The 10688-nt window shown below is 37.9% G+C and overlaps 1 protein-coding gene across 2 annotated transcripts in view; it reads right to left on the minus strand.

Moving 5' to 3' along the window:
* LUZP2 (leucine zipper protein 2) overlaps positions 1-5873 on the minus strand; it is a 326231-nt gene extending 320358 nt beyond the window's left edge. The window contains exon 1 of one of the 2 annotated variants that reach the window (XM_069804063.1): positions 5821-5873. The gene's annotated coding sequence lies outside the window, so the exon portion shown is untranslated. The other variant, XM_069804064.1, reaches the window with a different exon arrangement.
* Positions 5874-10688: the final 4815 nt, after the last annotated feature.

Consider the following 10688-nt stretch of genomic DNA (forward strand, 5'->3'; position numbering starts at 1 on the left):
TACCAGCATGAATTTAATGGGAAAAGCCTGCAGATTTGCCTCCTGTTGTTCACAGAATCATTGCAAACCCCCAGAGAATTAGGAATAAGCCTACTATTCAAAATACAGCAGAGTGGAAGTGTTCCTCACGAGTCATTTTACATGGAGAAATAGTTTATCAACCCAAAGACGTTATGATTCTGGAAGTAGCAATAACATATGGTTTATTCTTCTTACCTGATCTGCTGCCTATGCTCCGTTTCCCCAGGCTGCTTATATTTTAGTCCTATGCCTGCTCTGTCAGATCTTTTACAAAGCAACTGTAGACCTGCCAGCAATTCAGGAATTAAACCAACAACCATTTCTGATCAAAAGGAAAAAAAAAAAAAAAAAAAAAAGAAAAAGAAAAAAAAGAAAAACCTGTCTGGAAAGCAAGATACAGAGAATTTTTTTTATTTATTTTAATCAATGTCTTTATAATTACATTGCTACTCCTGTGCCTGGATTTCACAGGACTTCAAAATAAGGTCAGGTACCAAAATGGCAAACTCAAACACTTTGCATAGACCAGCTCCAGAGCAAGGAGGAGGAGGGGAGAAACAGGTGCAGAAATGTATAAGCTGACTATACATGAACCTGCTCATGTCCAGTTTTTTTGTAAACACATCTAGGCTGTTCTAGCCCTGTATTGGTAAATCCCTGATTGAATTACGACCCCATATTTCACCTGTTCCTAAGCAAGTCCCCACACTGATAGTTATGGAAATATATTCAAGACTGAATCCAAATTTCCTAAATCAATGAGGTTTTGATTCTGCTGTTCAAATGATTAGGTTACTGGTGTGGGAGAGGAGAGAGAGACAGAGCAAGAAAGAGAAAAATAAATACTGACTGCTGAGCTATTATAACTAGCAAAGAAGCCACGTTCTGTTTTCTGCAGAACTGGATGTAATGGGAGCGTGTAGATCCTCTCAGGTGACAAAAGCGGAATACTTTATGCATCATGAGATATATTTTGCACTTCTCAAAACTGTCAAAAAGCATCTAAGCAAGTTGGGAAGCTGGACATCTAAAGTAATAAAAAGACTCTGTGCTGGGAAATGAAAAGGAAGGTTTACAAGGGTTTTTGTAGTGAATTAAGTCCTCCTTAAATCTTTTGGATCATCTAATTTTAAATCTGTTTCTCAGAAATCTTTTGCCTATTCCTAGTTGGTGGAAAAAAGAAAAATGCAAGGACTCTTCTTTTAGAAGAGATCAACATTATTTAAGCCTTCTCAAGGCAGGAAAGAGGACCAGATTTAGAACTGCTCCTAGAAACCTGCAGGAAGGTTACTAAAAGATTTCTGCAAAAGCAATATTTAGAAATAGATGTTTTATAATGATGAAGAGACTTTTAGAGATTTTCTTTCCATCAGTTTAGACTCCTTTTGTAACACAATTATTATACTGGCAGGTCTATTCCAAACCTCAGAGTACTCTTTTTTTCTTCCTTGTCTTCACTTTCAATGTCACTGTCTAATACCTCTTCATAAATGAATATGAGTGAATATGGATCTACCACAAGTGGAAAGAGAGAAATAGAATTTCTTGCTCGTGTACTGAGGACTTGGTAAGGCAGTCACGTACCAGGGTGATAAGAATGGCTGGATACAGACAGCTCAATTTTCATTGTGCTTTAGCACTTCCATTGTCATCTGAAACTAGAAAGTCAAACTCATGCAGATGTTGAACAGAAGGGTTAAAAAAAAAAAAGTACTTTCCTCAGAAATGAAATAAAAACCCCAACTTATTTTAAAATTTAAGGGTGAAAGTTGTGGTTTAAGCGTGTGGCAACAGTCAGGAACTTTTAAGACTTAATTTTGGAAGGACCTCCTGCATTAGATTCATTGGACATCAATGCACTAATAGAAAGCTGAATTGCAGTTAGGAGTATAACAGTTAACACAGCAGTTGTCAGATTATAAACCAAGCTAAGCACATATAAAATAAAGCATCAGCTGTGTACACATAATGGAAATAATCACAGCATTAAGTATAACTACCTCCAAATCCAACCAACCCCCCCCCCCAATCTGCTAATGATAGCGTAATAATTTTCAGTCTGAGTCTCAAAAACTCATAAAAAACCCAACACAGCTAGCAAGAAATGCTTTTAAGTGTCCAGAATTTAAGGAAAAAACATAACTATCTTAGTGGAAATCACTTATGAACTTCATTCATGGTGGCACCATATAGACTGCACTCATTACAATATTTTCTAATACGTGCAAGCAAAATTAATGTTAAAAAGTTCTGTCCTCTTAATTTCTGCTTTCTTCACCACTTCTAATTTCTATAGCTAGTGGAGCAAAGTGATTCAATTCCTTGACCCAGTTTAAATGGACATCAGCAATAAACACAGTACCAGAAAAAGCCAAGAGCTGACATAACTGCATAAAGGGTTCAGGAAACACAGGGTATTGGCTCCAACTACTAGTTATTATTTATGCAGTGATAACACTCATTAATTAACTCAGATAAGACTGAAGTTGGCACTGGAGAACCGTTGTCCTAGGTGCCGTACAAATACTGAACGATACACCCAGCCACCAATGAGTAAAAGATACTGGGTTTCCATTTTTCCACGTGAAAGCTGGCATCATCCCAGGTAAAAGGCAGAGCAACTGAAGCTGACTTTTGCCCTTTGTTGGAGTAAAAGCGTGTCTATTGATGATCTTACAGGAGAATTGTTCAGATGCCTTCTCCGAGCATCACTGGCTTGGAACACTCAGCAGCTGACTTCCCAATAGTCAGTCATACACTACTTTTCTCCTTCCTGGTTATCCTCAGTGGTGACTGTTCTCCATTCCCATTTTAATTATTTTTTTTCAAACTTCTCTCTCTTGATCTCCACCAGACCTTAATCATCTTAGGGGACGCCTCTCTAATTGAGAAATTCCACAGCATAAACAAATGTAATAAAGTCATAGTGCCCTAAGACTTTTATCAATTAATTACAAATAACATAGAACATAATAGCCATTGCAAGTTAATGATGAACTAATTTTCTTGTCCAAGTACAGGAGTTGGTTTACAGGCATTAGTCTTTGAGAACTTGGAACATGTAACATTTATATTGATCATCAAAATATATCCTTAGTGTGGTCTGCAGAGGGCCTGTAAAAGTAATTTCAGTGCTCATAAGCAACACATATCTAAACTAACAGCAGATAAACTGATTTTTCTTTTTTTCCCTTGCCAAGTATACGCAATTCAGAGAAAAAGATATAGTCATAACAAGAAAAGCAAAGCTTAAGCAGGTGACGAGTTGAGCTTTCTACTGTCCTAGGAAAACTGAATAAAACAGACAGTAACTGGACATTTTAACGCACCATCCAGCATCATTCCCAGGTGATTCTGTTAAGGACTAAGAAAATTTAGCTGACAGAGAAGGAACTAGGGACCATATGCTTATGGTACCTAAATACAGAAAGCCCAAACACACTCCAAATCCAAAAATTAGTAATTAGGATCTTTCCCTTCAGTTCACAGTAAGTGGTAAAGGAACACGCAGAAGTTATATTACACGCCAAGAAAATGCAGAACTGCATGGCACCCTTCCCAGATAAGTATTGTCTTCAAATAACCAGTTTAAATGGTTGAACCCTACACACCAGCTTGCACATATACACACTTCCTATTTTAAAGCAAAACATATCACTCTAATTCAAACTATTCTGTAAAGCAAAGTAACTGGTCCTCATCAACACACAAACATGTGCACGGATCAACACATGGAAAACTATCTTTGTAATTGCCAGGACAGAATTTCTTTGAATCTCTCCTATGATCGTTCTTGCCTGCTTTTTTGGTGTTCTTGCAGGGGAGTCCTCAGTCCCTGACCAGTGTTGAACACTTGGCAGCTGACCTCCCAACAGACCACCCATATCCTTGCTAATTATTCTCTACACCTGGTGCATCAAGCTCTTTCTCCTAGGAAAGACTTTTATTGCTTCTCCCACATCTTCTTCTTGGTTGTTACAAAAAAAAAAAAAATTCCTTTTTAAGGTTTGTGAGCATTCTGATGTGCAAGGCTGCACAATGCTGTAGGTTTGTTTACTTTAATTTTCTCTTAACTGTGTGGCTTCATTAAAAGCAAACAAAAATCCAAGCCTGATTAAACCCAAAGGAAATAAGTGATTTCCATTTGCTTCTCTGTGCTTTGGACTGAGCTCTCAGAGAATAATGTCTCTCTCAGTCTCTTTTTGGTGGGGTTTTCTTTGAAGGGTTAGTATTGTAAAAGGGGTCTAATTCTAGACTATGTCAATTTTTACCTCACACTGCTGCATACATTTTTCTCAACATTCATGTATTTGAAAGCTGTTAAGTCAAAATTTCATATTATTTCTTTTATAATGACAAGGTATGCACATAATATGCAAAACCTGTGAGATACTAGTCACTGTTTACCTCTTTCATCTAAAAGAAATCACCTTATTCACTTCAAAAGAACAGATTTCAAGCTTGGATCCCATGAACCGAGCAGCTGATGAAATGAATGTATTTAATACTAATGGATTTAAATAACTAAGCAACCAGCGTGGTGTTTAGCCTTCTTAATGTGTTTCTATATCAGATGTCACTAATGGAATTTAGTGGATTTAATTCTCTCCTGCTTAAAAGCTTTTATTTATAATAGGTTTTCTGGGTATTGATGTTGTAAATTTAAATTATAGTAATTAGGGAAGTTTACTTTAATGTCCCATGAGTCCTATTGCTGTTTTTAATAGTGCAAAGTAGTACAAGAACAAAACCTGATCATGCCCAAGGACTACCCAGAAACTTTCTTTGTATAATCATTAAAGCATGAAATAAGATGGGAAAATAAGCTATCCAAGCCTATCACATATCAGTTAAATACCACAGGACACCACTTTTCTGAAATTCAGAGGTTACCTAAGACAGCAAGGAACCCCTTGCCATCCTTTGTTTGGCAGGTGCAAACAATCTGGGTGACTTGTTAGAACTGAAAGAATTAAAGAGTTGAGGAATTGGCCAATGGAGAATAACACTACAGTAGAGAGGCTTAAGTATTAGACCCTGAAGGAAATTATTTGAGAGTGTCAGCATCTGTTGAAATCAAGCATTTATCAAAGGTAAATACATCTGCTCTTTAGAAATATCTATCCGATTCACAGAAAATTTATCTGTGCATTGTACTCAGAGGGACCTAATGCGTCAAAGCAGCATTTTGAGGAGTTGATAACAACAGAAAGGAGACCAAAGAGAGCATCGTGCCCCTCCATTCCCCTATTCCTACCGTGCTACAGAAACACCCAAGCTTTTCTTAATTTAACTGAAACCCTCAGAGTAATGTTCTGCTGTATATAGGCTTAAAAATGAAATTAAAATACATTTCCATCTTCTGATCTGTTCCGATTTCTTAACACAACACGAATCTTGGCACGTGTTCTTGTGTGCCTTTCAATGTCACTTTCTTTTGCAACAATACCCCTGTATGAAAGGGAGCATAGTTAACAATTGCTCTTCAGTATTTCTTGGAAAATAAATATCTCTTATTACCAGCATTATATTTAGCAAGTGTTCAAAGAGTTGATAAACTCCGTTAAAATAGAGTAGCAAAGAAACACACAGCTGAACTATACCCTTAAATCATTTCACTACATCTAAGGAAGCAGCTAGAGAATTCAGCTTAGAAATCCATAGAGACATATGAACAGTATTGTTTTTACCTGAGGAACCCTGTGGTGCAGGCATTTTAACCTTCCACTGTACTAAGAAACAGCTCAATTAAGTGCTTAAAAGCTTTATATAAGAACTGTGGATGACAAAGAGGGCTACCTTAATTTTGCAGGGCCTGCAGTGGCTGGCTCCTGCTTCACAGCATCCTCCCACCATCCACTTAAGGTATCACAACTAAAACCCCTTCTCAGCCGCTGCTATTTATTAACCAGCAAACTGAGGTAACTCCATGCCAATCAGCCAATTATCTTAACACACCAACCTATGAGCTAATTCTGTAGCCAGCCAAACAAATGGCACGGCTCTCGTTTCAACAACAACAAACTGCAGATTCATCCCAGCTCGTACTGTACTCCGAGCTCTCAAGTTTCATAAAAATCACATAAAGAAAAAACAGTTGACTTATTCTAGGGAGCACCTTATCGCTAGTGGTACTATCTCCTCTGAGCACTGGTTGTGCGTTCATTTTGTGTACAAAATTATCTCTTGAATTAAAGGCCCAGAAATGAGGTTATTCAGATGAATCTTTTGCCTAGATTCTAACTCTAGGAGTGTTAGCAGCACAGGGATCTCCATGCAGCTTTTCCAATCTCCATAAGCTCTTGACATATTGAGTTCACCCGAGCATTAGCAGCAGTAGCTCTTGTTGGCGGTTTCCTTTGCTGTCAGCTTTGAGATCTGAACTCTCTATTCGGAGTGGGAGAAACAGATAGATTTCAACAGGGTTTCCTAAACAGGCTTTTGCCCACATAGTGATTTACCAGAAATTATGTGATATTGTTTCCTAAGTGAGACTGGATGTGGATTTTCGTGATCGGTTTGGAGGAAGTAACAACGTACATTGTGGTTTTATGGACATCTAGATAATTCATCTCAAACCAGTCCAACAAAGCAATACGTGTGGGCAATCCCGGGGAAGGAAGATTAGAATTTGTATTTTCGAAGGACATGACTTTGAGTTAATCTAGATAGCCTCTGGGTTAAAACAAAGCCAGTTATCTCTATCTTCCGCTGCTCCCAGATGCAGATTTGTTCTTCTACCATGAGATCTACAAAGGATAATATTTCATGATGTGCTTTCCACTGCAATAGGATTACTTATTGTGCGTTACCAATAAGCGAGATGAAACAGATTCATTCCAGTTGTGGTGACCAGCTGGGGGGTCTGGCTTTCCCATAACGCCAGCAGGACTCATTGCTACGTGTTGGAGAACTCAGTCAGTGACGGAGCTCAGACGTGTCAGTGCTTTGGCCAGGAGGACCAACAGATGGAGGACCATCCTAATTCAAGAGATATTCTTTGCTGTTGTTTTGAAAGGATGCAGGTATTGCTCAGTTTTGAAAGGCAGCCAAAACGCAGTGGGAGGTAAAGCGTGAGAATAACAAACTGGGAAATATTGCTTATTAACAGGTATAATTTAGAAAACGCATACATAACTATGGAAAACTCCTGTAGTATATCTGATGGGTAATCAGGGTGCATGCCAGTGCAGATACAGTGTGTAATGATGTGACACAAGATCTTGCTTTATTTCCACTTGCACGGATGACTCAAAACCGTTTTTTGCACTGCTGCAAACCATTCGGCAATATCCTTGATGACGTTCGGTCTGTGAAGTCAGTTGTATTGGAACAAAGTGTTGGTATTTATGATCCTTATTTTATGTATATTTTTAGAGTTTAATCAAATATAATACAATGGTAGCGTACTAGTTGCCCTCACTGGCTAAAATGGAGCATAAAATAAAGTTTAGGTTTGCATAAGCCTTCTTCACAGAAATGGTTTCACCCACAGAGACGATTATAGTGTTCTGTTTTTGGAAAGATCTAAGGAATTTATAGCCTAACAAATCTCCCTTCCCATAATTCCCGCTCCTTAATTCGTCAGGAGCTTCATCTTCCCTACCGTCACCTGCACAGCTCTGCGTTTCACACCCAGGTAATACCAGTTCCTCCCTGGGGAAGTTCCTAAAAGCAGACACCTCCAAAACACACTGCCCTGTAGCCATCCGAGGAAGTGAAAAGGGAGAAGTTACGCTGCCAGGGAGCAGATCTATTCGGTAACTTCCAACAGGAAAGTGCAAATTCTTATTTCTGTGTATGCAAGGAGCATCGTCAAAGTTGCCTTTTAGGGAATGTGCTGATGAATGTAATCGAGAGGATATCACACAGAGAAGTAAAGCCTACCATATGGCAAAAATCAGAAGGCGCATGAGCTGTTCCCACATAAGAAAACAGCCTTTAGGCACAGGTAACAAAATAAACATGCAGCAAAACCAATCAGAAGCAGAAAGGAAAACAAGCTGTGTGTAAGTTAGAAGATGCTCTTCAAGTATGCACAGCAAGAAGTCAAAGTAGCAAAATGAGTTATCAGTCACCACAGAATGGCAGCTTTTAGCCTAGGCAAAAAAACTCATGAAGAACAATTCACTATAAAATAAAGGTTTTATTGACTTACTAAATTAAAATCCTTTTCTGTTACAGCTCAAGATATTTAAATGAAACAAAAAGAAACAAACAGAAAACCACCTCTGGAAAAAAACTCTATTTAGTGTGTTTGTGGTAGCTTCTCATTTAAATGAGTTTCTCTGTCAGCTCTGTGGTAGCAATCTCCTCCTGGTATTCATCAAGCTAACAGAGTGAAAAGACGTGGTGAGGAAGACCTCTATTACTACAGTATTGCACTACTAACAATCACGGTAAACTACGTGTGCTATCCAATCACCGATGTCCCCATACTATTAAATGCCCGGCTCCCTTACATCAATGCTTTCTGAAATGTTTCCACCTTTAGAAAACAACTTTATTGGATGCAATCATATGCAGTACACAACAGATATATTACCAAGGACAAAGAAACTGTATCCCAAATTCAATTTATCACTGATGTGTCAATTCATTTCCCAAATGCCACAGAAGTGTTACATCTACGAATATTAGGCAACGAATAGGCAAGTTATTGATCCTGTAAGTATGTTCTTTTTCTCGTGAACACACATATTTTTGCCGTAATATAATTGTCATAGACACATACGCACATTACCACTATATTTAAAGGGCTGTGTTCAAAACTTAATATTATTGCTACAGTAAACAAAGGTTTTTGTTTAGCTCAGTACTCTCTAAGTTTATGTATGTGTGGCAAAAAAAATCTGAGCTCCACTGTTCATATCTCATGGAGTCTTAATTAAGGAGTTGCCACCTCTGCTGTACTATTCATCTATGTTCCTTCTATAATGAGGGGAGGCAGACATCTCCAGAAGGTGAGCAATCCCATCCAGTCTTTAAAAACCTGAGATGGGTGATATGAATATCCCTCTGGAGTACCCCGTATCTCTCAATTGCCCATAGAGGAATCCTAGATTAACTAGCGTAGACTACTTCAGCACAGCTGATGTTGCTTCTATCATCTTTACTTACGTAAGTCTGCAAGTTACAGTGCTCATCACAACTGCAATATTTTCAAAACTAAGGGAAGTTCTTATGATATTTTTGTATTTTTTTAAGAGCATCACCTTTGAAAACAACATATCCCCTACTCTTATTAAATAAAATGTTTCTTTCTTAAGCCTTACTACTTATACTGTGAGCAAAATGATTTAAGTATTGCAAAATCCTTTTTTTACAGAAGTAACTGTAATGAAGATTTTCAAAATAAAATGGATATCTAACATATCTTTTAGGACCCATATATATTTAACACTATATTAATGCTTCTGCAGGCTAGCATGTTAGTTATGCAGCAGTATATTGACAATAATGCAAAATGCCCGAGTATTCAGGGAGTATAAACAGCAAATTACTAGTCTCAGCTCAATAAAAAGTAAACTGAAAAATATAGAGAACTCTGCCACCTTTGCTACTGCATGTGTGCATATGGAGGTATAGTCCTGTTTTTCTAACTACCTTCCTTTTCACCCCTCTCAACCACATGCAGATTTTTCATTAATTAGCACAAACAAAAAGCAAGTGCAAGTCTCAGCAATTAGAAATTACAGGTTTCCCATAAATGCTGCTGAACCAGACAAATGTATATCTGTGTGAAAATGCACAATTTACAGTTATGACTTATCTAAAGTTGGCTAGAAATATATACTATTTTATTTAAAGTTAGGAAATAGGCTAAAGCAGCAATTGGTGATTTTTTACTTCATTACAGTTATGAGATAGACATTCTGTGCGGCTGCGCTCAAACTACGTATTCTGTAATGTCCTGGGCCCGTTGCAGTCTGGCAGAGTTAAGACGATATAATCTTCCAGCAATAAATCTCAGGGACCAGGACCCAATTTCAGTCAATGCTTTTCCTTTAGTATCACAAGAATCTGTACAAAACTGCTAGAATAGCAGAAAGGGAAATAGTTGGTCATAATTTTTTAAACTATAGACTGAAGTAGTTAGTTTTGTTAGAATACGTATCGGTCTTCTGAAAACAAAGCAAGATAGCGTTAGTGCATTTCCATTCCGATAGAACTTGGCATGCTTCAAACTAATACATTAATTTGTCTGTGTGATAAGGTAGAAAAGATTTTCAATACATATAGAAAGCATTGAAAAATACAGATTAAATTTGCTAAATCATAGAGTGACATTCTTAAAAAAATGTCACTGCTTCCGTTTTCCCTTTTCCCCCATCCCATGAGCAGTGACAGTCATCATTACTATTGGATATACCTATTGCTAAGTGCTGCCAGTGAGACTAGTGATTTGAGGAGGGGACAGCTATGAGGAAGGATGGGAGCAGGGTACCACATGTAGAAGGAGCAGAGGATGAGTAGAGGGTGGCAGGGAAGCATGACCATGAGAGCTGAGAGGACTGGGAACAGGCAAAGGAAATGAAAGGAAACGGTGAAAAAAAAAAAGACAGAGAAAATGTAGCATTGGCTTGAAAAAAAACTTAGTGAAAGTGTAAACAATGTGCTTTAAAAAGGACAAAAGCATCTGTGACATGAAAGCCAGTTACAGATCT

The sequence above is a fragment of the Haliaeetus albicilla genome, chromosome 16, assembly GCF_947461875.1.
Source record: "Haliaeetus albicilla chromosome 16, bHalAlb1.1, whole genome shotgun sequence".
Taxonomy (NCBI): Eukaryota; Metazoa; Chordata; class Aves; order Accipitriformes; family Accipitridae; genus Haliaeetus; species Haliaeetus albicilla.